The sequence below is a fragment of the Eurosta solidaginis genome, chromosome 5 (assembly GCF_040869045.1).
Source record: "Eurosta solidaginis isolate ZX-2024a chromosome 5, ASM4086904v1, whole genome shotgun sequence".
Classification (NCBI taxonomy): domain Eukaryota; kingdom Metazoa; phylum Arthropoda; class Insecta; order Diptera; family Tephritidae; genus Eurosta; species Eurosta solidaginis.
Genome location: NC_090323.1, coordinates 204,378,044 through 204,405,570, shown reverse-complemented (window position 1 = coordinate 204,405,570; position 27,527 = coordinate 204,378,044). Strand labels below are relative to the sequence as shown.

The 27,527-nt window shown below is 37.5% G+C and overlaps 1 protein-coding gene across 1 annotated transcript in view; it reads right to left on the bottom strand.

Annotated features, from left to right (window-relative positions):
• Rh7 (Rhodopsin 7) overlaps window positions 1–2,789 on the bottom strand; it is a 180,087-nt gene extending 177,298 nt beyond the window's left edge. The window contains exon 1 of the mRNA XM_067792363.1: window positions 1,885–2,789. The gene's annotated coding sequence lies outside the window, so the exon portion shown is untranslated. The remainder of the gene's footprint in view (window positions 1–1,884) is intronic.
• Between the last annotated feature and the right edge of the window lie 24,738 nt (window positions 2,790–27,527).

The window sequence follows — 27,527 nt, the reverse complement described above, 5'->3', positions numbered from 1 at the left end:
AAAGCCATAACCAGATAAATCAGCTGATCGAACCTACCTTATGGAAAGGAATGTAATCGATTAATGGTGCCATACCATAACGCTAACGCCATAGCCAATCAATTGGTTTTGGTTTCTCGCCATATCCATAACCTAAAAATATTTGAGTTGGTGAATTTAATAACTTTTTTTAGATTTTCTTCATTGTTTTGGATACGTTATGACTAAGAGACTTATTTTTTGTGGAATATGTTTGTAATTTTTTGCGTTTTCATCATTTTTATGAAATTTTCACGATTTTTAGGTTAAGGCACCATTAATCGATCACATTGAGATGGTTATGGATATGGGTATGGTTACGACTATGGCGTTAGGGTTAAGGAAGTTTAATTTGGCTTTAAAACTTACGATGGAAATACCCCTACAGTACTCTTGAAAAGCCTCACTTTGCTGGGGTTGAGACCTGACTGGGAACATTTCAAGATGGACTTCGGTGCTGCTTTTAAATAATTCCTGGACTATTTCTGGGCTGAGATCAAAGCGGGGTATACCTTATCATTATTGGAATACCTCGAAACTTTTTTGTGTTTTGTATATCCGCCTTTGTATCAAACGCGCTTTAGCCTTGTACAAATTGTTTGCGAAATCGGTTTAGCCATTTTCAGCACGGCATATCTTCATATGGTACCTGAATATTAATTACACAATGAGGCGGAAATAACCACATAAAGGAGATGAGTGAAGTGCTGCAAGGATGTTCTGCCAAACTCCCAGAACACAGAACGTCTAAGTAAGAGATTGATGCGGACCCTCGTCCTAGGAGATCCAGCATACAAGAACTCAGTCGTTGGAACTAAAAGAGCATAAATCGGCCCTCAATTTCATGCATATACGGTCGGTACAGTCGTATGCCGATTTATCGCCCGTAAGCCCTGTTTTCAGGTAAGTTCGCAAGAGAGGTACGCAGACGTCCCAGGGAGAGGAGGCTATCACTCTGCCACATTCAAACAAAAAAAAAAACCGAAGAGGAACTGAAGCGCGAAATAATGCATAAACAAAAGCGAAACTCGTGAAGAAGAAGACGTTTGAATTAGTCGTAAAAGTATAGGAGATATTAAGAAAATTTCGAGTTTACTGAATTTGTTTGAGTATGCAGTTTTGTAGTTTGATGTTGAATTGTTTCAGATTTTTTTCCACATAAAAAATAAAACTGCACGGCCTTCGTATGGCTTAACCTATAAAATACCCTTAAGAAATGAAAAGTTCGAAGTTTAAAGATTGACTGGCATAATTTCAGTTATAAAAAATAAAAAAATAAATGTAAGGCGCGTTAACCTCCGAAGAGATTTTGGGCCGAGCTTCTCTTCCAGTTTGCGTCGTGCCCCTTTTAATTTTTCCTACAAATTGGCGGGACGCGAACTACTTGTTTTATGTCGACTCTGAACGGCATCTGCTAGGCAGATGAGTTTTCACTGAGAGCTTTTCATGGCAGAAATACACTTGGATTGTTTGCCATACACTACCGAGCGGCAACCCCGCTTAGAAAACTGTTCTTCTAATTGAAACACCTTATTTCAAAACATTTGATATTGCTTTGCCCGGGGCAAGAACCCAGGATCTTCGGTGTGATAGGCGGAGCACGCAACCATCACACCACGGCGGCCGCCAGTTTAGTAATTTCAGTTATACCATTCATAAAAGTTTCTACGTAAATTATCGAAAAAAGAAAAATTTAACTAGCAAATTTCATAAAAATTTCCACTGCTATTTTCGTATTCGCTGCTGTACATATATTTAAAAAAATTTTGTTTTGTTCTATCACATGAATCTCTTATAAATTAACAAATCGCAGTTATATTTGCTTTCAGTAGCCATACAATTATACTTAAAATATTATTCACTTACTTTTACAAATGCGACGAAATTCCACCAAAACTGATACAAGTCAAAGATATTGGAGCTTAGTAATTCACTGAAAGCGTCACAAAATCTGCCTGCCTTCGCACACTTACACACACAAACAAATAGCGCTCGCAAGCATTAACACACTTAAATCAATCTTAAGCACTTGAGTTAGTATGCACCTTTTTGCATGTACTTATTAGCTTTATAACTTATTCATTTGTTTACAATATTCTTCGAAACTGCAATGAGATGATGAGAACGCGCACAGCTGCAACTCTGCATCTACAAATATGCAGCACGTTCTATGTTGAAACGACTCAATAACGCCAAAATAGGTGGACGCGCTTTGAAATCTTAATTTGTCACATGCACTTTGACTTTTTCCCCCAATTTCTTTTCAACAATTTTTTTTTTTTAGCGCGCACACACAAACAAACATAAACAGCAGTATGCCCTTAATCACTGCTTCTTCTTTTTCTTATTTTATTTTATTTTTTTTTTTTAACAACTTTTAAATAGTTTCACTGAAGTTGTTGTTGTTTATATTTTCTTTGCTTCTTTTTGTCACAAAATCTTGCTGCCAACAAGCAACAAGCAAGAAGTCAAATTACGAATAAATTATGTCATTTTAGATGTGTACATATCTATGTATGTTTGTAAAACTATATTGGTATAACAACCGCTTAGAATTGCCGACATCTGACACTGCTTGGTAGGTCTGCATTCGTCAAAAGTCCGTTGCGAACTAAGTTCATGGCATCATCCGTTGGCATTTTTATCAATGATTGCCATATCGTGGATGCTGCTAAAGCGGCTACTACCAAAGCTATTATTGTTGCTTCAGTTGGCACTTATAGGCACCGGAAGTACACACACACACATATTTATAGAACTTGTTGTTGTTGTTGATGCTGCTAACACAATGTAATTATTGTGTTTACTTATTTGTGCGTAATAATGAAAACAATGGTGATGATTCTACTCTTAAATCATTTATATATTCTCCCGCTAGCTATCTCTCTCTAATATGAATTCGCTCATTGTTATCATATAATCTAACCAACAAATTTGGATGCTGCGCATTGCGTTCTAAGGGAAGGGAGGTTATATAAAGTGTTATCAATTTTAAGCGGGGATTCCCCTAAACTACTAAACAGAATTTTTATCTAAAGTGAAAAAATATAAACATTAACATAATTTTTGATTTTTGATGGCCTTGTTTATCAGGCATTTACATGCAATCTTGAAAATGACTTCAGATTGAAGTCGAAATATCGACCAAATAAATGTGTGAATACTAACACAGTGTTTTATTTAAAGCAATGCCTCGAGCTCACAAAACCCTACATTTTTTTATAAGAATTAACGTTATTTGGGGCTTAAAGGGGGAACCCCCCTAGGTTCAACATTTTTTAAGGCTAAATTGGGTTTAGAGAACGTGCATGGCAGCTTCCTAAACTTTCGCTCTTAGACCTTCCATAGAGTTGCATATGATCGACCAAGCAGAAAAAATTTGGAACCAAGCACGGGGCTGTAAAGTGTCGAAAATCATGTGTATTTCTTACAACCTTAAACAAATAAATTTACTTCTATCTTTAAAAATGCAGGACTGTAGACTCATGAAGGGTATTCTGACTAGGCACTGCCTTCTGACGTCACATACTTTTAAATTAGACTTTAACAGTGATAGCAGATGTAGGAAATGCGCGTTGGAGGAGGAATCGATCGAGCACGATTTGTGCTCATGCCCTGCGCTTGCCAGGCTGATAATCCAGCTATAAGAAGTGATACAGCAGCAAGTGGCGTAGGCACTAGAAAGCTTTTAGCATTTGCCAAGAGGACGGAGTTATTTTCCAACATATGTCCTGTTTTTTGATAGGGTTTTTCGGCTCGGACGCTAAGCAAACTTCCGAAAACGCTACGGACTCCTTCATTCAATGTCACGTCCTCATGGACCGGCCAGTTCAACCTACCCTTAAACGAAAGAACCCTAATTAGGTGCCAGGACTTATGTTATAGAAAACTTGTGTCCTTTAGACAGATTGTAGAAGTTTTCTAGGACCAAGTTTAATTGCTGCCTCGAGATCTGGCAATTTTTCCGGTTGTAATAGCGAGCCTTGGCCTGGCGAGCGCAGTGCACGAACACAGAACTTGCTCAACCGTTTTTCCTACAGCTCGCACTTCTTATATCTGCTTTTACTGACGAGGCCTAACTAATAAGCATAGAAGACAGTGTCCAGTTAGTATGCTCATGGTGAAGCTTAAGTCTTCTCTCTTCAGATATATGAGCCACTTTAAGAGGCTATTATCGTAGGCTTTGCACATGATTTTAAAAAATTTGCGCTTTCGGCTACGTCTTTCCTGCTTGATGGATCATATGCAACTCCTGTCTCCTTTTCATTTCTCCCAAACGGATTGGGACCTAAATAAATAAATGTCTAAAATTATCTTTAAAAAAATGGACAAGTTTTAGTCAACGAAACTGAGTAGCTGGGTCTTCAGAGTATCACTTTGTCTACAACTAAGTAATATCGAAACATACTGCTGACGTCAATGAGATGATTTGAACAATATTATAACGTTGGGATTGAGTATCTGGGACGCTTGTAATATAAAAACTCGGGATTGACGGTATACGGTCTCAAGACCCAACATTATCTATGAAAACCAAGCGTTGCTAAAAAGCGTAGTGTGAAAATATATAGTGGCAGAGGTTTTACAGCAACAATGCTTCAACAAGTAGATTCACAAGGTAAAAAAAAAAGATTTTGGCTTATCAGAACTTTATTTTAAACAGCTCTGGCTGACTCTGAAAATGTTTAGCCGTATGATCAAATCCCACAGGCATTGTTCTAACTTTATAAATCCATCCACCTAACTTTCCTATGTATAACCCTCTTTTTCTCTTATATCCGTCTTCCGTCCAACTTCCTCTACTTTTTCTCTCCATTTCCTTGTTTTCTCTTTTCTTTCGTGTCACCGTATCCAATGTGGAGATATATTGAGTTTGGCTTTTTTCCCCTCATTGCATTACTAAGCTAGTAAAAAGTAGCAAAATAGTACCAACAATTTACCCTACCTACTACTTCACAATTCATGATCGTGTTATGAGACCCATACAATTTTTGTTGTTATACTACTGACTTCACCTATTTGCTTTTGTTGCGTCATGCTCTGGGATCTATTCCATATTATTTCCGTAATTTCACTCTAAACTTTGAAGACTTGTTTCTTCAGCTATAACTCACTTATCCATTCATTAATTTTTGGTATTTTAATTAAAATATTCCAGTTTAGACATTTAATTTATTTGTACGCATAAAACGATATCTGAAAGCTTTCATTTAAAAACATGTCTTTTGTTTTCCTTTGAAGACCACCAAGCTATTAAAAGTCACTCATACGCCATGTCGCCCAATTAACTCTGCTTAATATTCGATTTAACTTCGTTGACGTCCAACAATTAATAAGAAATTTGAATCTTAAATTAAATACGTAAGGCCGTGACTGTCTTCGGCTGTGCCAAAGACTTCACACCTTTCATGAATGGGACTGAACAATAATCTTATCCCATTCGTAATATCCAAATAATCGGTTGTATACGATAAGAAATATATAGTGAACAGATGTACATACCTAAGCGATTTTTAAGATAAATATAAAATAAAAACAAATAAGGAAGGCGAAGTTCGGGTGTAACCGAACATTACATACTCAGCTGAGAGCTTTGGAGACAAAATAAGGGAAAATCACCATTTAGCAAAATTAACCTAGGGTAACCCTGGAATTTGTTTGTATGACATGTGTATCAAATGAAAGTTATTAAAGAGAATTTCAAAAGGGAGTGGGCCATACTTTTATAGGTGGACGCTATTTCAGGATATCGCCATAAAGGTGGACCAGAGGTGACACTAGAATATGTTTGTACGATATGGGTATCAAATGAAAGGTGTTAATGAGGGCTTTAAAAGGGAGTGGCCCTTAGTTGAATATGTGAAGGCGTTTTCGAGATATCAACCAAAATGTGGACTAGGGTGACCCAGAACATCATCTGTCGGGTACCGCTAATTTATTTATATATGTAATACCACGAATAGTATTACTGCCAAGATTCCAAGGGCGTTTGATTTCGCCCTGCAGAACTTTTTAATTTTCTTCTACTTAATACCCACCCATTTTACAAAGTCTTTTCTAAAGCTATATTTTGCGTCAATAAACCAATCGAATTACCATGTTTCATCTCTTTTTTCCGATTTGGTATAGAATTGTGGCATTTTTTTCATTTTTCGTAATTTTCGATATCGAAAAAGTGGGCGTGGTCACAGTCGGATTTCGGCCATTTTTTATACCAAGATAAAGTGAGTTCAGATAAGTACGCGAACTAAGTTTAGTAAAGATATATCGATGTTTGCTCAAGTTATCGTGTTTAAGGCCGAGCGAAAGGACAGACGGTCGACTATATATAAAAACTGGACGTGGCTTCAACCGATTTCGCCCATTTTCACAGAAAACAGTTATCGTTATAGAGTCTATGCACCTACCAAATTTCACAAGTATTGGTGAATTTTTGTTCGGCTTATGGCCTTAAAAGTATTCTAGACGAATTAAGTGAAAAAGGGCGGAGCCACGCCCGTTTTGAAATTTTCTTTTATTTTTGTATTCTGTTGCACCATATCATTACTGGAGTTGAATGTTGACATAATTTAATTATGTACTGTAAAGATATTACATTTTTTGTTAAAATTTGACTTAAAAAAAAATTTTTTTTAAAGTGGGCGTGTTCGTAATCCGATTATGCTAATTTTTACTAAGCACACATATAGTAATAGGAGTAACGTTCCTGCCAAATTTCATCATGATATCTTCAACGACTGCCAAATTACAGCTTACAAAACCTTGAAATTACCTTCCTTTAAAAGTGGGCGGTGCCACGCCCATTGTCCAAAATTATACTAATTTTCTATTCTGCGTCATAGGTTCAACCCACCTACCAAGTTTCATCGCTTTGGGGCGTCTTTGGTAATGAATTATCGCACTTTTTCGGTTTTTCGAAATTTTTTTATCGAAAAAGTGGGCGTGGTTATGGTCCGATATCGTTCATTTTAAATAGTGATCTGAGATTAGTGCCCAGGAACCTACAAACCAAATTTTATAAAGATACCTCAAAATTTACTCAAGTTATGGTGTTTACGGACGGACGGACGGACGGACATGGCTAAATGAATTTCTTTTTTCGCCCAGATCATTTTGATATATAGAAGTCTATATCTATCTCGATTAGTTTATGCCGTTACGGATTACCGTTATGCGAACAAAGTTAATATAATCTGTGAGCTCTGCTCAGCTGAGTATAAAAATTGGTAGGTACTTTTTGTGAGGATGCAAAGTTTTACGTTTTTTGTGGTCTGTATGAAAAAACTATGACCATGAATCATTTATCTCAACAATATATGACGTAAGCGTAAGTATTTAATGAAATCTGAAGCTTCTAGCCGTTAAAAAGGGGGAAGAAATTACGAAAGAGTTTCTTATCTGAACAATCGGTTTTATGGGATATATACTATATATACCACCGGTCTGTACAATTTTTTCAGACAACAATAACTGCCCCATACTTAAGCATTCGGTGAAATTTGAAGCCGCTAGCTTTTAAAATGGGGCTGTAATTACGAAAAGCTTCTTATCTGAACAATCGGTTGTAGGATACATATTCTATATATACAACCGATCACATTAATTTTTTCAGACAACAATGTGAACAATATACGAAAGCATATGGTGAAGTTTGAAGCTTCAATCTGACAAACAGAGGAAGATAAGCCAAAATCCTCTTTTCTGAAAAATCGGTTTTATGGGGGATATATGCCATAGTGGTCCGATCCGGCAGTTTCTGACAATCTTGTCTAATCGGACACCTAAATATACCCGCTCACCAAATTTTACCAAGATTTCTCAAAAATTCAGGGACTCGTTTGCATACAAACACACAGACAGACAGACGGACATGGCTAAATCAACTCAGCTCTTCATCCTGAACATTTTGGTATACAATTTTGGGATTCGTGGCAAACTTAATATACCATTTCATTTTCATGAAAGGTATAAATTTAACAAACTCTGAGAAAAATGATGATTTTCGACGAATCAAAAATGTGTATGCTCATATGTCAATTAAAGAATTAGCTAAAGCAAAACAAAGCAACAATTGTGCACCCACGAGCATTCACAAAATTTCGCTTTTATCGGTCTACATGAATGCAGACATACATACTCCTATATATATGTTTATTTGTTTGCAAAAAAGACACACCAATCATGAGTATGCAAATATTTCATAAATATGTATTTGTAACTAACGCGCTTACTTTGTTTTTCTCGAGAAATTTGCACAAATTCGCGCGGCAATAAAAAATAAAAAACAAAAAAATTGCATTTATTGGCGATAGCGCTAATGGCTTTTAAAAGCGAAAATTGCCGCTTCCTCTTATTGAAAGTACACAAAACATATATTTTTTTCGTATTTGTTTTTGTTATTTGCATACATTTACTGCAATATTTCTAGTGTTGCTACTGGCGCCACCTGTCGACAGTGCACACGCTTTCGTATTTTTATTGATATTTGAAAAACACGTCACTCGCTTTTAAATCACCCGCTGCAGCAGCACTGGCCGTGTTCATACATTGAAGCTTCGTTGCGAACTAAGTTCACGGCAGCATCAGTTGGCATTTTTACAATGGTTATCTGCATGCTGTTGTTAGTTGCCGCTGCCGCTACGGAAGCATTTGCTATAACATATGTAAATCATAATAATGAAGTTCGTTTCAAAACAATCATTATCATGTTTACATTCATTCGTTCTTTATTTAGTGCATGTGTGCTCGGCATTTCGGTTTTCGCGCCAATATTTGATAATGTTATGCTACCAAACACACACATGAAAACAAAAGAGAATGCAGTGGACCACTTTTTTTTACACTCACTCTGATTTGGTAAAGGTTAAAGAGAATACATTGTTGAGTATTTTAGCTACACCTTTATCTAGAATCTAAGGCATGTTTGTGGTTTTCATTTGAGTGTGGTTTTACCTGACGGGTCCCACTTTTGATAGCGATTCCCTTGATCCAAAACAGACCTCAGCTTGCAACCATACCTAATGGTGGTCAGACGCTACCAATGAAGATTTTGGCTGGAGTAAGAAAAGGCACGTACATAAGTTATTATAAATGCCACGATCAGCAGTGCCATCTCCTTTCATAGTCTGGAAAACCAGCTAACGAAGGCGAGTCATATCGATCGATATCACTCTTTTCGCCAATAGCGAAGACATTGGAAACAGTTTTGCTCCCGACCCGTCAAACGCTTTTGACACAGTCAACCACGGCACGCTACTCCAAGACATAGAAGGCTCGCCCTTCCTCCTTGTCCGCCTCCCCCTTGATGGACCGCAAATTATCTGAATGGTCGGCAAGCGTTGCTTCAATTCAGGAGCAAAACCTCAAAACCTAGAGGAATTAAACAGGGGGTACCACAGGCTGGTGTCCTATCTCCGCTTCTATTTGATTACTATATATCAAAGCTCCTTTCCCATCCAGAAGGTATTACAATAATTTCCTATTCCGACGACTGTACGTTAAAAAGCTACCTCCAAGGTCTTTCTAGTTTCTTTACGTCGCGCAATCTGGAATTTTAACAGACAAAATCCACGGCCATTATGCTTAGGACGTGGAAAGAACAGATGACAAAAACATTGGACGTTGACTCCGATGGTTTTACGCTACCTACTGTCAGTCACCCAAAGATTTTAGGGGTGACCTTCGATAATACCCACACCTTCTAGGTGCATGCCACCGAAATTGTATCTAAAGTACAAAGCCGCAACAAAATCCTCGTGTCGCGACATACGGAATGTATGTATGTCGTGCATGCGATGTATCCCTACATGACACCAACCATCTTTTCAACTGTTACAAGGAACCTATGCCTCTAAGATCAATTTCCCTATGGGCCACCCCTGTTGAAACTGCCAGTTTCCTTGGACTTCCATTAGAGGAGTTTGATGACAATTTATGAGTGGTCGCACCATTGAATGGGAGGAAGCAATGCTAACACAACAACAACATCGCATAGTTTGATTACTTTGCAAGTCGCCTCTGACTTCAATTAGCTATCATAATTTCATAAATTAACTATTTAAAATATTGTAGGAAGAGTGATGAATGATTAAAAACCCCTGCACGAATAGCATTCCACTTTATTCATTGAAATAAATTTAAATATTTCAGAAGCTCCTCTTGACTAACAAATTTCCATTTTAAGAGATCCGCAAAAGTGGATGTTTCAAGGGACATCATTGTATGTAGTTCGAAGACAACACACACAACAGTTTCCTTAGCCCCCTGAACAATGAAGCTATGACAGGAAGGCTGGGCTAGTACGCTGCTAATACAGATGAGAATAGAAGTTCCACTTCATTTCCCTTATTGATTACTGTATATTAATTATTGGTGTTGTTATAACCAGATATACATAAGCACCATTTAGTCAGGGGCGGATCGTGATATTATGGGGCCCTGGGCTAATGTTACTCGGGGGCCCTGTTTTCTATGGTGATGCAGTATATAGTTATCAGAAAAAAAATCAGCTTATTAAAAACATTTATTTATCAAAACAAATATGACAATAAAGAATATTAAATTACAAATCAACCTTTCTGCATTTTCGTGCATCGAATTCCTTTATTTGCTCATCAACTGCTAAATCCTTTGTTAGGTCACAATTTATAGAAAGGAGAGATAAATGATTAAGTCGATCGTTCGACATTGTTGTCCTATATTTATTTTCAATATATGACATCCTGGAGAAAGAGCGCTCCGCCTCGCAGCTGGTCATGGGCAACGTCAAACAAATTTTTTAAATGGTGTAGCAATTAGGAAATACACCAACAAGTTCCTTTTCATAGATAAGCTTATAAATTTCACTGCAAGATGTGTAGCAGTCTGATTTAGATTGTAGTAAATATGATTTTAATTGAATGCATCCATTTACTAAGTTTTCATCTACGTCATCTGAATAATATTTTACAATATTGCGTACACTTTCCAGATCCACGCTTTCCTGGTTTTTATTCTGAAAATCCATTAGAAAATTAAATTTTTGCTGGTTGTCTCATTTACTTGAACCCTTTCATTTAAATCCATAATCAGCTTATCCAATGCAACGTTTAGCGTGTCTCTTTTAAATTTTTCTGCGCCGCACACTGAGACTTCAGCTGTAGACTTATCGGCAAATTTTGAAGTAATTTGTCTCTTGTAAACGTCGCTGTAATTTGTTTCCACACTAGTACTTAATTTTTTAGCTTTCTCTTCGTACTCTTTTGGCTTCTGATCTGAATGCTGTCGTACGTTGTATACGAATTCTTTCAACGAAACAATTAGTTTATTGCCTTCGCAATTATTATGCCAGGGCTCTGTATTTTTTTATTTACTAAATGAAATCTCTCCAAAATTTCTTCCCCAAATGTGATCAAAATTGTAAATGAGAGTTTCACCAGTTTATTAAATGACCTTCGTGCCTCTTTTCTGAAATCAGCTTTCTCACCCTCATTTTCGCTAAAAGTTTTTAAAATTTTCGTAATTTCAGAATAATGATTTTTTAAAGCTTTGACAGCCTCATAATGACAAGACCATCTGGTTTGGCTTAAACTTTTTAACGTAAATTTTAGTTACATTTCACGATGTAACAATTCCAACGTATGGGTTGAAGATGAAAAGCAAACATATATTTTTTGCACCACTCTAAAAAAATTTACAATTTCGGTTGCAACTTTAACACATTCTTCACCAACTAGGTTAAGCGAATGTGCAGCACATGGTACATAATCCGCACTTTTATTTTGTTGTTTAATTAATGCTTGGACACCTTTGAACTGACCCGACATATTGGCTGCGTTGTCATAGGTATGTCCGCTACAATTATCCAGTATCAGCCCATTTTTTTCTAAAAAGTTTTGTAGAATATTAAATAAGTGTAAACCAGTATGACTACTAATTTTGATGAACGAGACACATCTTTCGTACACATTTCCCTGAAAACAGCATCGTAATACAATAGCAAGCTGGTCATTGTGAGACAGATCTGGAGTTGAATCCATCACGATTGAATAATACTTTGTGTCGTCGTTATTTACTTAATTTATAATTTGTTTCACTATCTGTTTGCCTATAATATTAATAACTTACTCATACACTGTGCGTCTTGTAGCTCATTCGTCTTTTATTTTTATTGGTGGCTGGGGCCTTTAGCATCTACGGGGCCCTGGGCTGAAGCCCAAAAAGCCATTAGGTAGATCCGCCTATGCATTTAGTAAAAGTTTCAACTGGTAGGGATGAAAGAGATACGAGCATTAGATAACTTAGTTGTGGGTTCAATGTAAGGTAAGAATGAAAGGGTTAACGTTGAAATGATCAATAAAATAGTAGAACGATGAATAGATGTTGAACAATGGCAATTGGCAAGGATAAAGTTACGAATAAGGATCACATGGATTTTGAAAATTTCCTGCAGAGAGTCAAATATGCTCCGAATTATATATTTACGCCCTGTCCTCACAAAGGCTGGCCAGCCGAAATGACTGGAGGCTTGCACCTCGTCGCCTTCCATACGGCTAACGCAGCTATGACTTTCCAGTATATTAGGACGTATCGCATGATCTCCTATCGTACAGTGCCCTGTTAATACTCGAATAATCATGCATAGCTTAGCTTTGTAGCTTAGAATAGCTCCGCCGAGGCAAAAATTAACTTGTATGAAACCTGACGAAAGTTTTTCCCTCGCTGTGAGAATCCCGCCCTACTATAATCATCAAGTAGTCTAAATTTGAAACAGTTTCCAAAGCCTACAGTTTTTAATTTCGAGGCGACTTTTTTTTATAAGAAACTTTGTTTTTCTTCGATATTCGCCCAGTAGGTGCTACAGCATTTCCTGCTGTTGTTGTTGTTGTTACAGCGATAAAGACATTACTCGAAAGTTTTGGGGATTATTAGCGCTGTTAGTGGTCCTTGGCCGAATATGGACCCGGTACGTTCCGCTTGGACTCAACATCGCGCCAGAAAGACCTCGACACAAGCTTTTGCTTAGCTGACTCGATGCCCACCTCTCCAGAACTAGAGGACAAGTGATCAGCGAAGTCCCAAAGTCACCCGGACAGACACGTTCAGCTCACCAAAGCTTGGTCGGCGCAAGAGATTAGCCTGGTAGTTTCCTGGGCTATCCTGGTTCCCCAATATTGTTTATGAAAATAAATGTTACTTGCGAACGCAAAAGACGGCAAGCAATCCCTCACTGCCACCAACCTCACGGTTTCAGAGTTTAATAACTACCTGACTACCTGAGTAAATATTAAATTCTCTGTAATAACATCGGCGGGTAACATCCCATCGACCACATCCTTTATAGCGGTGACCTCTGAATTGCAGACACTGCACTGATTGGACAGACTGAGCTCCCAGCAATAACTGAGCCTATGGTAGGTAACAATCGTTACCGTCAAGTTACTGGTTTGTCACTTTTTGCAGTTGTTTGCTAATGTGTCCAGGCTTGAGGCAATTACGAAAAACTGGCAGTTCGGCTGGCTATCGAAAAAATATCGATTTCTTGTCGAAACGTTATCGATTTGTTATCGACGAGTCAAAGTATTCCCAACGTATGTCTATATGCTCACACATTGAATTCCACGAGTACTCAATACTCACTCCATTTTTTTTTTAAGTTGTAAGAGCTCCCTCGAGCGAGGTATTAATCCCTGAGAGCGAACAGTGGGTGAATGACCCTGATAGGCCCACTAACAGCATTTAGATCTACACAGATGGATCTAAACTGGATAAAAGGGTCGGAGGGGGTGTCTATTCGGAACGATTGGGCATACAAATATCGTTTCGCCTTCCTTATCACTGTAGCGTATTTCAGGCCGAGCTTGCGGCCACACAAGATGCTGTGGACTGCCTTAGGCAGAAGGCAGTCTCTCAGAAGCACATTTATATTTTCTCAGACAGTCAAGCAGCACTGAAAGCACTCGACTCTGTCACAACTAACTCCGAAACCGTAGTAGGCTGTCGTAGATCACTTAACGTGGTGGCTGAACAGTTTACTATGAATCTGGTATGGGTTCCGGGATATAAGAGCATACCAGGTAATGAGATGACGGATGAGCTTGCAAGAAAGGGTACCTTCCTTCCACTTTCGCCATCCTGGAAGAGGTTGGGCATGCCACTCTCCACCTGCAAACTCCAGATAAAGGAGGCTCTACTGATGGAATCCGGAGCCAGGTGGAAGCATCATGATAGATGCCACACGGCAAAACTCACATGCACGGAATGGAATGAGAAGAGATCGCGAGAGCTTCTCACGCTTTGCTTAGTTGTAGGTCTTCTCACTGGCCCAGTTTGTATTGGACCGCATGCGGAAAGGATTGGCGCTCCATTTAATGATTACTGTAGAAAATGTGGCAACGAAGAAGAGCCTGAAACTGTTAGGCATCTACTCCGCGAATGTCCAGCGCTCGGTAGAGGAAGACAACGTTTTATGGGCAAGATGTTTCTCGTATATCTGACTGATATAGCTGAGGGCAATACACGACGCTAAGTTAGCTTCACAAACTCAATGAAGTGGTTTGATTAGGACATTAGGAACAAATCCGTGTGGTTTCACAATGGGACTATAAAGGCCTAGCTCTGCCGCTCCGATGCGGATGGCAGCCACTTAAACCTAACCTAAGCGCTCCCTTGCCCTAAAGATTCTTTATCAAATCTATTACACTATCAATTTTAAATTTATTTTGGGAAAACTTTTTCAAAATAAATTCAGGAATTGAATTGAAAGGGCCTGCAGCTGAAATCTTACAGACAATTCCACAGTACGAACGGAACAACTTTGAAACATTAATGAGCGCTCTAGAGAGGCGATACGGAAGCGAACACAGGAAGCAAATATACCAATAGAGTTGCAAAACCGCTACCAAAAAGCTAATGAGACTTTGCAGGAGTTTGCGTCAGATGTCGAAAGGCGTGCACATTTGGCGAATGCCGACGCACCCGTGGAATACACCGAAAGGGTAAAAATTCAGAGCTTTATAAATGGCATACAGGACGTCGAAACGAAGCGAGCCACATAACGCAAACCCAATGCCAACATTTGCAGAAACGATATCACATGCATTGACTCAGGAAACTACCTCACTATTGAGTAAACCAGCATACAAAGCTCATCGTGTGGAAGTGGAAAGGTCAGATTGGGTAGACGCAATTTTGGAAGCACTGAAGGGATCACAACAGAAAAATGCCGGAGTTATGAAATGTTTCAAGTGCGGTAACCCAGGTCACATTGCTCGTCATTGCAACACCGGTCCTAGTAGTTCCACCTTGGGTGACCGTAAACGCAAAGCTGGAGGAGATAAGCAAGAGCGAGTCAGATGTAAAGATCGAAAACTTGCCCCAGCTATTGAATGTACTGTGATATCTGTGCGCAAATTGGAAGGAAATCAAGCAATCTTACCATCAGAGGAATGTCGATTGCAAAGAATGTGTACTGACTGTAGATACGGGCGCATCTCATTGCTTGATTCGATCTGATTCGCTCAACAGGAGAATAAAGCCATTACCTGGAGCAAGGTTGCGTACGGTCACTGGCGGGTATAACCAAGTCCTGGGACAAGTGATCTGTGAAGTCTTAATTGGGAAGATCATGGTTCTACGCAAATTCGTTGTGGCGGAGACCGTTGATGAAGTCATATTGGGAGTGGACTTCTAAGTTGACCATGACATCAGGATGGATATGCGGAGAAAGATTATGCACTATAAAATGTGCCACTTAACTTCAGTTTGGAAAAAGGGTTCAGCAGTAATCGAGTACTGGTGGAGAAGAGTCGACAAAGACCACGAAAGTCAAAGGTAAAGGTTGATGGTTAGAATGTGCCAAATAAAGCGAAATCAAAAGTACCTTCGAGAGAAACACTGGCATTGACAAAACCAAAGGGACTCACGAAAACAAAGGAAAGAACTTCCCAGAAGGAATGCGAGGTTAGTTTCAAGCCAGGGCGCACTACTCTTCTGAAACGTGGGAACGATACTGATTATGCGAAGCCAATCCGTCAAGGGCAAGCTCTGCGAAGTGGTTCATTGGCCAAAGAACAGAGTGTGAAGGAACGGCTCATGGTAATGAGTAGTAGGATAAAACACAGGTACGACAAGAACTATAATTCGGAAAGTTTCTTAGAGGGAGATTTGGTACTGCTATACAACCCTCACCGGCAGTGTTCCATCCAAAATTCGGTGCAGTTGGGAAGGCCCGTACAAAGTTGTGAAGAATATCAGTGATACCATCCACCGAATACAAACCACTCGGAAACCACGAAATAGAAGGGTGGTTCATTTGGAGATGAAAGCAGTGGTTAGATCGAGATATTTGTCTGAACGGGACGATCAGACTTAGGTGGAGGGCAGTGTGACAAATATTAGTGACACTAAGTGATATATCACCAGTCTGATGCTAAGTAAATGAAGCCACAACAACAATAAAGCAGACAGTCACTTGTATCTACATAAACGAATCAATCATTATGTCTACACATATGTACGTACATGCACCGGAGAAGCAACGCACAACCACATGCATATATCTGAGATACTCCCGAAAGTATGCAATAATTGTGCAAGTATCACTCACATATACACGCGAATGGGGTATGAGAGAAGCTATAAAATCGTGCATCTGTAGTTATAGCTGAGAAATTTATAGCTGATAACTAACTAGTATATTCTGGAAATAGAAGCGCCTAGAAATATGTCGGCGAGGAAACCGGACAGTATAAAAGCGGCAACAGTTGAGGCACGAAAGTCAGTTTAGTGATTCGAACGTTAGCAGAAAGTTGCAAATAAGCGGAACTGCATTAAATTCGTTACAATATGTACACGGCTTAGGGCAGGGAGAGAGGGCTTTGAAGGGGGTGACTGGAAAAAATGCAACGCTTGATCCATCTGGAACTCTTGCAAGAGATTTCTGATTTTCTGTAAAGAGAGCCACAAACTACAAAGTTTTTTTTATACCTCCGTATCAACAAGCACATACACATACATACATAAGTCGTATGTATTCAAGTATGTACTTGAAGGTGAATTGAAGTGAATTATGAGTTTAGAACAAAGTGTAACTACATTTTTTATAGACTTTCACGTTTCTTCTTCTTCTTCTACTATTTTTCGCAATAACAAAACCTCATTTTACACAATGGTTGTGCCGGCAAGGATAACAATGCAAATGTATGCATTTACACATGTGAAAAAACATTTAAGTACCCTGCACAAAATGCGATTAGTTTAGGATGAATCCGGGATGAGTCGCAAAGGAGTATGCGACCAATCCCAGTTTTGATCTCTTTGTATGAGTTGAACTGTTCCCTTTTGTTTGAGCGTGTCCGATGAATCAGTCGATTGTACCCATTTATACACTGAACCAAAAACGTACATGTTTTCTTAAGAAAAAGTTTCATAGAAATTCACTCCAATTTTTTCTGAAAATATAAGAAAAATTGCATATAATTTAGGAAACTTGCGTATGATCTAAGAAAAAATTCTTAAAATTATATTTATGACCAAGCTTCGTTCTTATAATATAAGAACCATATTCATTAAACTGCTTGACTAAATTTTTTGATTGTATTTATATTCCTAAATTCTATGAATACGGTTTTTGGAGAGGTTTTCAATGAACATTTCTAAAAATATTCGCACTTTTTCTTAGTACACGTGCACTTTTTTGTTTGAGTGTACCCGAAAGGGATCGATAGGATCAATCCCCTTTGTACCTATATGGGTACATAAGAAGACTACTCCCTTTTCGGTTGTATAATGACTCAAATAGGGCTTCGCATTTTTCTTGAATAATTCTATTCAATCACCTGTAATCTTTTTTATTTTACTTCGTTGCTGTTTTTTGTAATATTTCTACATAGATATCAAACTGACTAATCCCATCTGTACCCGAAAGGGACTATAGGGGATCAATTATGCCCAAATTTAGATAAAAGACATCAATCGGAGACCAATCTCTTTAGGGATTAATCGCACGATTTTTTGCAGGGTAGGTACATGCGTATGTATGTATTTATGTTCATTGGTATGTATTTGCATATGCTTGTCGCATGGTCTTGTAAAATTCTCAAGTAGCGAATGCAACATTTTCTAGAGATAATGCATAACTTTTTTAAATTATCTAGAAGCTCAAAGTAAGCAAACCTCCAACATTTCATAAAACAACCGTCATCCTTTTCTTTCGCATTCATTCGACCATTCATAATAACAATATGGTTCCGATTCATTGTACAAACTGCGTATCCCTGTAGGAAAATCTATCAAGAACTGTTCCATTAGGGTGTAAATAACAAGTGATTTTAACACGCCACTATTCTATATGTACAGGATATCCACATAACTTCCCAAGGAAAGTTTGCCTGGCGTAGGTGATCCTGTGAACTTTCCACTTGGATCTGAAACCTTTTTTATCATAACCCTTACCACGACTCGAAGAATTATGTGAGATGCCTAAGCAGAAAAAAGTATAAACAGACCAATCCGGAGTGTACGGCGACGCTGAGCCGATTTCTGATAAACATAATTGGGGCGATTTTAAGCGCGCACCTAAGTTACGAGGGCAAAAAATCTCGTATTTTGTATCGAAAAGTTATCGACTTTCAAAAGTGATCGATTCATTATAGAAAGATTATCGATCTGTTATCGAAGTGTCTTCAATTTGGTTTCGTTATATTATTGATTTTTATCGGTTTTTTTACGAAATAAAATTGGTACCACATTCCGTCGATTAAAAGCTGATAAGAAACCGATTAACCGGCGATAACAAACCGGTGTCTCGACTATTAATGCGCTATCGATAGTAAGCCGATAGTAAAACAATAACCCTTTGGTATTGCGACCTTTTTAAGATATTTTCAATTAGAAAAAAAAAAGAAATGTCAAAGTGTGGTCACTCCTCGCCAGCTGTATTTCTGCTATGCAAAACTACTCAGCGAAAAGCCGTTTCCTTGCAGATGCAGTTCGCAGCTTCCGTCCCGCCAATTCGTATGAAAAAAATAGCTTCACCTAAATTGGGAGAAAAGTTTGGTTTAAATCTCCTCGTAGGTATAACGCGCCTTGTATTTATTTGTTTTAACGCGTCGATATCGATTGTTACACCTAAGAGCAGGCAAAGCTCTTCTCAAATAGCTCAAAATTATTTGTTTCTGCCAAAGTTATTTCTGCTGTAGCCAGGTTGAACAAAGAAGACCCCTTTGATCCTATAGTCGGAAAATTCAGCTTCCACAATACAACATGTTACGGTTGATAATTGGTATAGTCAACTGCAATGCCAAACTCCAGCATAATAAGAACAAAGGCTAATATCTCGGAATTCAGAAGCCGTCTGACAACAGGCATAGTACCAGCATCCACGCTACGAACTCCTTTTGGCAGGCCACATAAGCACTCAAATTTGTGCAGCGAATGAAGGGATTCGACTTACCCAATACCCCAGTCCCTGTGGGCCTAAGTTCTATAGATGGACGCCTTTTCGAGATATCGCCATAAAGATGGACCAAGGGTGACTCTAGAATTTGTTTGTACGATATGAGTATCAAATGAAAGGTGTTAATGAGTATTTTAAGAGGGCGTGGGCCTTAGTTCTATATGTGGACGCCTTTTCGAGATATCACCATAAAGGTGGACCAGGGGTGACTCTAGAATTTGTTTGTACTATATGGGTATCAAATGAAAGGTGTTAATGAGTATTTTAAAAGAGAGTGGGCTTTAGTTCTATAGGTGGACGCATTTTAAAGATATCGCCATAAACGTGGACCAGGGGTGACTCTAGAATGTGTTTGTACGATATGGGTATCAAATTAAAGGTACTAATGAGTATTTTAAAAGGGAGCGGGTCTTAGTTCTATAGGTGGATGCCTTTTCGAGATATCGCCATAAAGGTGGGCCAGGGGTGACTTTAGAATTTTTTTGTACGATATGGGTATCAAATGAAAGGTCTTAATGAGTATTTTAAAAAGGAGGGGGCCTTAGTTCTACATGTGGACGCCTTTTCGAGATATCGCCATAAACGTGGACCAGGGGTGACTCTAGAATGTGTTTGTACGATATGGGTATCAAGTTTAAGGTATTAATGAGTATTTTAAAAGGACGTGGGCCTTAGTTCTATAGGTACCGCCTTTTCAAGATATCGCCATAAAGGTGGACCAGGGGTGACTCTAGAATTTGTTTGTACGATATGGGTATCAAATAAAAGGTGTTAATGAGTATTTTAAAAAGGAGTGGGCCTTAGTTCTATATGTGGACGCCTTTTCGAGATATCGCCATAAACGTGGACCAGGGGTGACTCTAGAATTTGTTTGTACGATATGGGTATCAAATAAAAGGTGTTAATGAGTATTTTAAACGGGCGTGGGCCTTAGTTCTATAGGTGGACGCCTTTTCGATATATCGCCATAAACGTGGGCCAAGGTTGACTTTAGAATTTGAAATGAAAGGTCTTAATGAGTATTTTAAAAAGGAGTGGGCCTTAGTTCTACATGTGGACGCCTTTTCGAGATATCGCCATAAACGTGGACCAGGGGTGACTCTAGAATGTGTTTGTACGATATTGGTATCAAATTTAAGGTATTAATGAGTATTTTAAAAGGGCGTGGGCCTTAGTTCTATAGGTGGACGCCTTTTCAAGATATCGCCATAAAGGTGGACCAGGGGTGACTCTAGAATTTGTTTGTACGATATGGGTATCAAATGAAAGGTGTTAAAAAGGAGTGGGCCTTAGTTCTATATGTGGACGCCTTTTCGAGATATCGCCATAAACGTGGACCAGGGGTGACTCTAGAATGCGTTTGTACAATATGGGTATCAAATGAAAGGTGTTAATGAGTATTTTAAACGGGCGTGGGCCTTAGTTCTATAGGTGGACGCCTTTTCAAGATATAACCATAAAGGTGGACCAGGGGTGCCTCTCGAATTTGTTTGTACGATATGGGTATCGAATGAAATGTGTTAATGAGTATTTTAGAAAGGAGTGGGCCTTAGTTCTATATGTGGACGCCTTTTCGAGATATCGCCGTAAACGTGGACCAGGGGTGACTCTAGAATGTGTTTGTACGATATGGGTATCAAATTAAAGGTATTAATGAGGGTTTTAAAAGGGAGTGGCCCTTAGTTGTATATGTGGACGCCTTTTCGAGATATCGACCAAAATGTGGACCAGGGTGACCCCGCACATCATCTGTCGGGTACCGCTAATTTATTTATATATGTAATACCACGAACAGTATTCCTGCCAAGATTCCAAGGGCTTTTGATTTCGCCCTGCAGAGCTTTTTCTTCTACTTAATATGGTAGGTGTCACACCCATTTTACCAAGTTTTTTTCTAAAGTTATATTTTGCGTCAATAGACCAATCCAATTACCATGTTTCATTCCTTTTTTCGTATTTGGTATATAATTATGGCATTTTTTTTTCATTTTTCGTAATTTTCGATATCGAAAAAGTGGGCGTGGTCATAGTCGGATTTCGGCCATTTTTTACACCAATACAAAGTGAGTTCAGATAAGTACGTGAACTGAGTTTAGTAAAGATATATCGATTTTTGCTCAAGTTATCCTGTTAACGGCCGAGCGGAAGGACAGACGGTCGACTGTGTATAAAAACTGGGCGTTGCTTCAACCGATTTCGCCCCTTTTAACAGAAAACAGTTTTCGTCCTAGAATCTAAGCCTATACCAAATTTCACAAGGATTGGTAAATTTTTGTTCGACTTATGGCATTAAAAGTATCCTAGACAAATTAAATGAAAAAGGGCGGAGCCACGCCCATTTTAAATTTTCTTTTATTTTTGTATTTTGTTGCAACATATCATTACTGGAGTTGAATGTTGACATAATTTACTTATATACTGTAAAGATATTAACTTTTCTTTTAAAATTTGAATTAAAAAAAAATTTTTTTAAAAAGTGGGCGTGGTCGTTATCCGATTTTGCTAATTTTTATTAAGCAGACATATAGTAATAAGAGTAACGTTCGTGCCAAATTTCATCATGATATCTTCAACGACTGCCAAATTACAGCTTGCAAAACTTCAAAATTACCTTCTTTTAAAAGTGGGCGGTGCCACGCCCATTGTCCAAAATATTACTAGTTTTCTATTCTGCGTCATAATTTCAACTCACCTACCAATATTCATTGCTTTATCCGTATTTGCTAATGAATTATCGCACTTTTTCGATTTTTCGAAATTTACGATATCGAAAAAGTGAGCGTGGTTATTGTCCGATATCGTTCATTTTAAATAGCGATCTGAGATGAGTGCCCAGGAACCCACATACCAAATTTCGTCAAGATACCTCAAAGTTTACTCAAGTTATCGTGTTAGCGGACAGACGGACGGACGGACGGACATGGCTCAATCGAATTTTTTTCGATACTGATGATTTTGGTATATGGAAGTCTATATCTATCTCGATTCCTTTATACCTGTACAACCAACCGTTATCCAATCAAAGTTAATATACTCTGTGAGCTCTGCTCAACTGAGTATAAAAAAATACAACCCAAGTTCAGAAAATTACAGTTCAAGTTCAGAATTTTCATTTCAAGTTCAGAAAATTATAATTCAAGCTCAGCAAATTAAAATTCAAGTTCAGAATTTTCATTTCAAGTTCAGAAAATTACAACTCAAGTTCAGAAGATTATAATTCAAGCTCAGCAAATTAAAATTCAAGTTCAGAAAATTACAGTTTAAATTCAGAATTTTCATTTCAAGTTCAGAAAATTACAATTCAAGTTCAGAAGATTATAATTCAAGCTCAGCAAATTAAAATTCTAGTTCAGAAATTTACAGTTCAAGTTCAGAATTTTCATTTCAAGTTCAGAAAATTACAATCCAAGCTCAGAAAGTTATAATTGGAGCTCAGAAAATCACAATTCAAGTTCCGAAGGTTTGTCAGAATTTTTTTCTTTCATGCAATGGAAATTAAAATATGTAAGATGGTAAACGTTAGCACTTATAATTGGATACAAGGATATGAAGGCCTACTATCTGTTACGGAAGCATTGGATTTCTTAATTCACTTAAATCAATTTTGCTCACATGAAGGAGATAGTTAAGAAAAAACACTTTCCTCTCTTCTCTCTCCTTCTCTCATAAGAGGGCAGTTACAGGGACATCCAGCTATATTCTAAAGGTCACAAGTATTTATTTGCATTAAGTATGACAATAGTCATGACGAAATCAACGGAGCGTCCACAATTCCGCAAGTAACGTATAAGTACTGTGTGCAAAGATCAAGTATATCATGGCTGGAGCATCTTCATGCACTTGTTGCAAAGAGTTATCATCCGTTTGATTTCTTAGCTCGGGATGTACACTCCTTCGAGAAAACTTTGGGTATTTTAGGTACGCACTTGTTTAGTCCCACTCACTTCAGTATAACTGAGTATAAGCTTTTCTTGTACTCCAGGTATATGTGCAGGATTGTGTTGTCGTATTTTGAAAGAGTTTAAAACTGTGATTTGTACCTGACTCCGGTACGCCCATTACTATTCGCTATTTTTAGAAAATTGTATCTTCCGAACTGACGGGCATAACTCCATATAGTAATTTTTCCATCGGAGCGAATGTATTGAATTTTATATCTGTCTCGTACATCAATAATTTTATCTTATTTATTCTCTTTGCTAAGCAAAGTTGAGTTTAAAAATGCAACTTTACAAAAGTTTTTTAGTTAAAAAGTGCAATGAAAGTAAGCTTAACCATAAATATGTACACACATACAAGTGAATTCATACATTTTTGTGTTTGTATATTTATGTGTGTTTTCTCACTATTTACTTTTATTTAAGAACGCATAAGAACTACTAAAGAAGATTAAGTCAATTTTACTTTTCACAGATTTGTTGTTAAGGTGAATAAAACTTTGCGCTTGGGAATGGGAGAAATTTTAGTTTTATGAGCATTCATATTAATTGAAAGTGTACTAGAAAGTGCACTTTAAAAATATTTCTGTTTTTAGTGCAGTTCAATGGAACCTAATTTACTGAATTGTGTAGATGAAAAGTGTTTACTAAAAAGTTTTAAAGTAGTCATTTAGAATAAACTATATTTGAGTATACTTATGTATGTCTAGTTTGCCCCCTGAGACTTGTAAGAGCCGCGATCAATAGGGTTGCATAAAAAAGTAAGGAAGGCTAAGTTCGGGTGTAACCGAACATTACATACTCAGCTGAGAGCTTAGCTGCGTTGGTTTCGTAGGGTTTCATAGATGGTTTATAAATGGTGTCACATCCATTTTACAAAGTTTTTTCTAAAGTTATATTTTTCGTATTTGGTATAGAATTATGGTATTTTTTTTAATTTTTCGATATTTTCGATATCGAAAAAGTGGGCGTTGTCATAGTCGGATTTCGCCCATTTTTAATACCAAGATAAAGTGAGTTCATATAAGTACGTGAACTAAGTTCAGTAAAGATATATCGATTTTTGCTCAAGTTATCGTGTTAACGATCTACTGTGTATAAAAACTGGGCGTGGCTTTAACCGATTTCACCCATTTTCACAGAAAGCAGTTATCGTTATAGAAGCTATGCCCTTACCAAATTTCATAAGGATTGGTAAATTTTTTTCGACTTATGGCATTACAAGTAAGTGGGCGTGGATTTCATTAATTTTTCTTCAAAGCATTCCTTTTAGTAAAGGAAACCTCTATGCCGAATTTTCTTACGATAGGTTTACCGATTTTTGATTTATTATTAATAATATTTGTAAAATTGATTTTATCACAAGTGGGCGGTGCGACGCCCATTTTAAAATTTTTTTCAAATTTTTGTCAAGAGTCTCAATATCAGTCTCCACGTTCCAAAATGTTATATGCATAAAAAGTGGGCGTGTTTATCATCCGATTTCGCTCATTTTCGATACCAATCTATTCTGGATCCAGATAAGCTCGTGTACCAAATTTGGTGAAGATATCTCAATATTTACTCAAGTTATCGTGTTAACGGACAGACTGATGCGCGGACAGATGGACGGACGGACATGGCTCATTCAAATTTTTTTTTCGATACTGATGATTTTGATATATGGAAGTCTATATCTATCTCGATTCCTTTATACCTGTACAACCAACCGTTATTCAATCAAAGTTATAATAGCCTGTGTACAAGTACAGCTGGTTATAAAAACAATTATATAAAGCAATATGAGCGTGTCTCGCTAATTAAATACAGATACGTAAATCGATAACTTTTAGATAACAAATAGAATTTTCTTGATAATATAGCGATAAATGCTCAAAATTAGTAGCTAATTTTCCGATAAAAAAATCTAGACTTTTGAATCCACGCCGATAAAAAATTGACAAATTTTTCATAACATATCGATGATTTTTTTATAACATATCGAAAACGTTAATTTGCAATAAGACGTCGATAGCTCGTCGAAGAAGTCGCTAAGTCATCGATAATTCGTTTTTTTTTTCTTTTCCCAGCCTTTTCTTGCCTTGCCTTATCTTTGTAGCCGTGACGATAACCATAAGCATCTTTTTTATCTGCCGCATCATTATCGTCATTATTATTATACTGCTCTTGTTTATACCCGGCTGTACTTGTACACAGACTATTATAACTTTGATTGGATAACGGTTGGCTGTACAGGTATAAAGGAATCGAGATAGATATAGACTTCCATATATCAAAATCATCAGTATCGAAAAAAAATTTGATTGAGCCACGTTCGTCCGTCTGTCTGTCCGTTAACACGATAACTTCAGTTATTATTGAGATATCTTCACCAAATTTGGTACGCGAGCTTATCTGGACCCAGAATAGATTGGTAATGAAAATGAGCGAAATCAGATGATGTGGTTATTTTATATATATAACATTTTGGAAAACAGAAAAAAACTGATTATTTAGTAAATAATACACCTAGAATGTTAAAATTTGACGTGTGGACTGATATTGAGACTATTGATACAAATTTGAAAAAAAAATTAAATGGGCGTGGTACCGCCCATTTGTGATAAAATCAATTTTACAAATATTATTAATCATAAATCAAAAATCGTTAAACCTATCGTAAAAAAATCGTAAACCTATCGTAAAAATTAACGAAATCGGTTAAGGACCATGCCCACTTTTATATAAAAGATTTTTAAAAGGGTCGTGGACGAATAAAATAAGCTATATCTTTGCAAGAAAGAGCTTTATATCAATGGTATTCCATTTCCCAAGTGGATTTATAACAATAAATAGGAAAAACTTCAAATTTTTAAAAATGGGAGTGGCACCGCCCCTTTTATGATTAGCAATTTTCTATGTTTAGGAGGCGATAAATCGAAGAAAAATTAGTTTAGAATTGAACCATATGTATATGTATTATCGCGCAGCCTTGTTACACTATTAAGCACACAAAACAAACAACAACAGCATTTCAAGTGTACAGCTGGGTATGTAATGTTTGGTTTCACCCGAACTTAGACTTCCTTACTTGTTTTCTATTAGGTATGTGCATTGGTTTTATACCATTCAACAGTAAAATGACTACATTTACGCTTAAATTCTGAATTCTTTCATATAACATGTCACATCTAAAGACTACGCTTATGTTTACACTATGCTAACGCTTACATTCTGTACTCCCCTATACAGTGAGCAAAGATGTTAACACATCAAAGAGTCAGAGTGCATGTCCAGGTACAGCCTTGGCGGAGCAACGCATTATCTTCTTTCGACGCCGTCCGTAAGTCTGAGGAATACATTAGGATGAGAAGCCTATAGAACGAGATTTTTGATCGTCGTGCGACTTTTTCTCTTAAATTGTGCACTCAGTCCAAAGTAGCATTTGTTGTTAAGGGTTATAATCCGTTGGACTTGTTATGTAAATATCGTTACCGTCAATAACTTGATATTTGCAGATTGATAAGAACTTCTTAGTAGAGAATATATGAATTTTTATAATCATGTAACGAATTTTGGGGAAATTCCTCATTATTTTTCACCTGCTGTTAGAGCTTGAATCGCTGAACTGTCGAATAAATAAATCAAATATTCAGTTGCCCTTTATTTACAACTCTACTGTAGTAGCAGTAATTCACAATTACAACAACCGCGTACTTCACTTATACGTGTTAAAATCAAACTGATTGATTTTTCCTCAGCTTGTGCTGCTTTTATACTCTCTGTTGTCTCGTTCGCATATTTCTCCTAATGTCTGAACTTTTTGCGAAAAGCTGTTTATTTATTTCTCCTTTATGTATCTGATATTCACGTTTGTCTTCTAGTTATATGCGTGTGCATGTATGAGTAATAACTTCTGCTCTTAGCTGCTGCCTACATGTAGGCTGCTTGCCTTGATATTTACATGCACATATGTGTGGCTACTTGTTTTACTGTTGTTTTGCATTTATTTAGTAGCAGGATAGTGATGTATAAAAATGCTAATATTCGCTACAATACCTAAAAGCTTTTCCCCGAAGGAGTACATATATTGAGGCAATTCGTGGTTCCCAAAATTCCCTTTCGGGACACACTGTAGCTATTTACTTACTTACTTA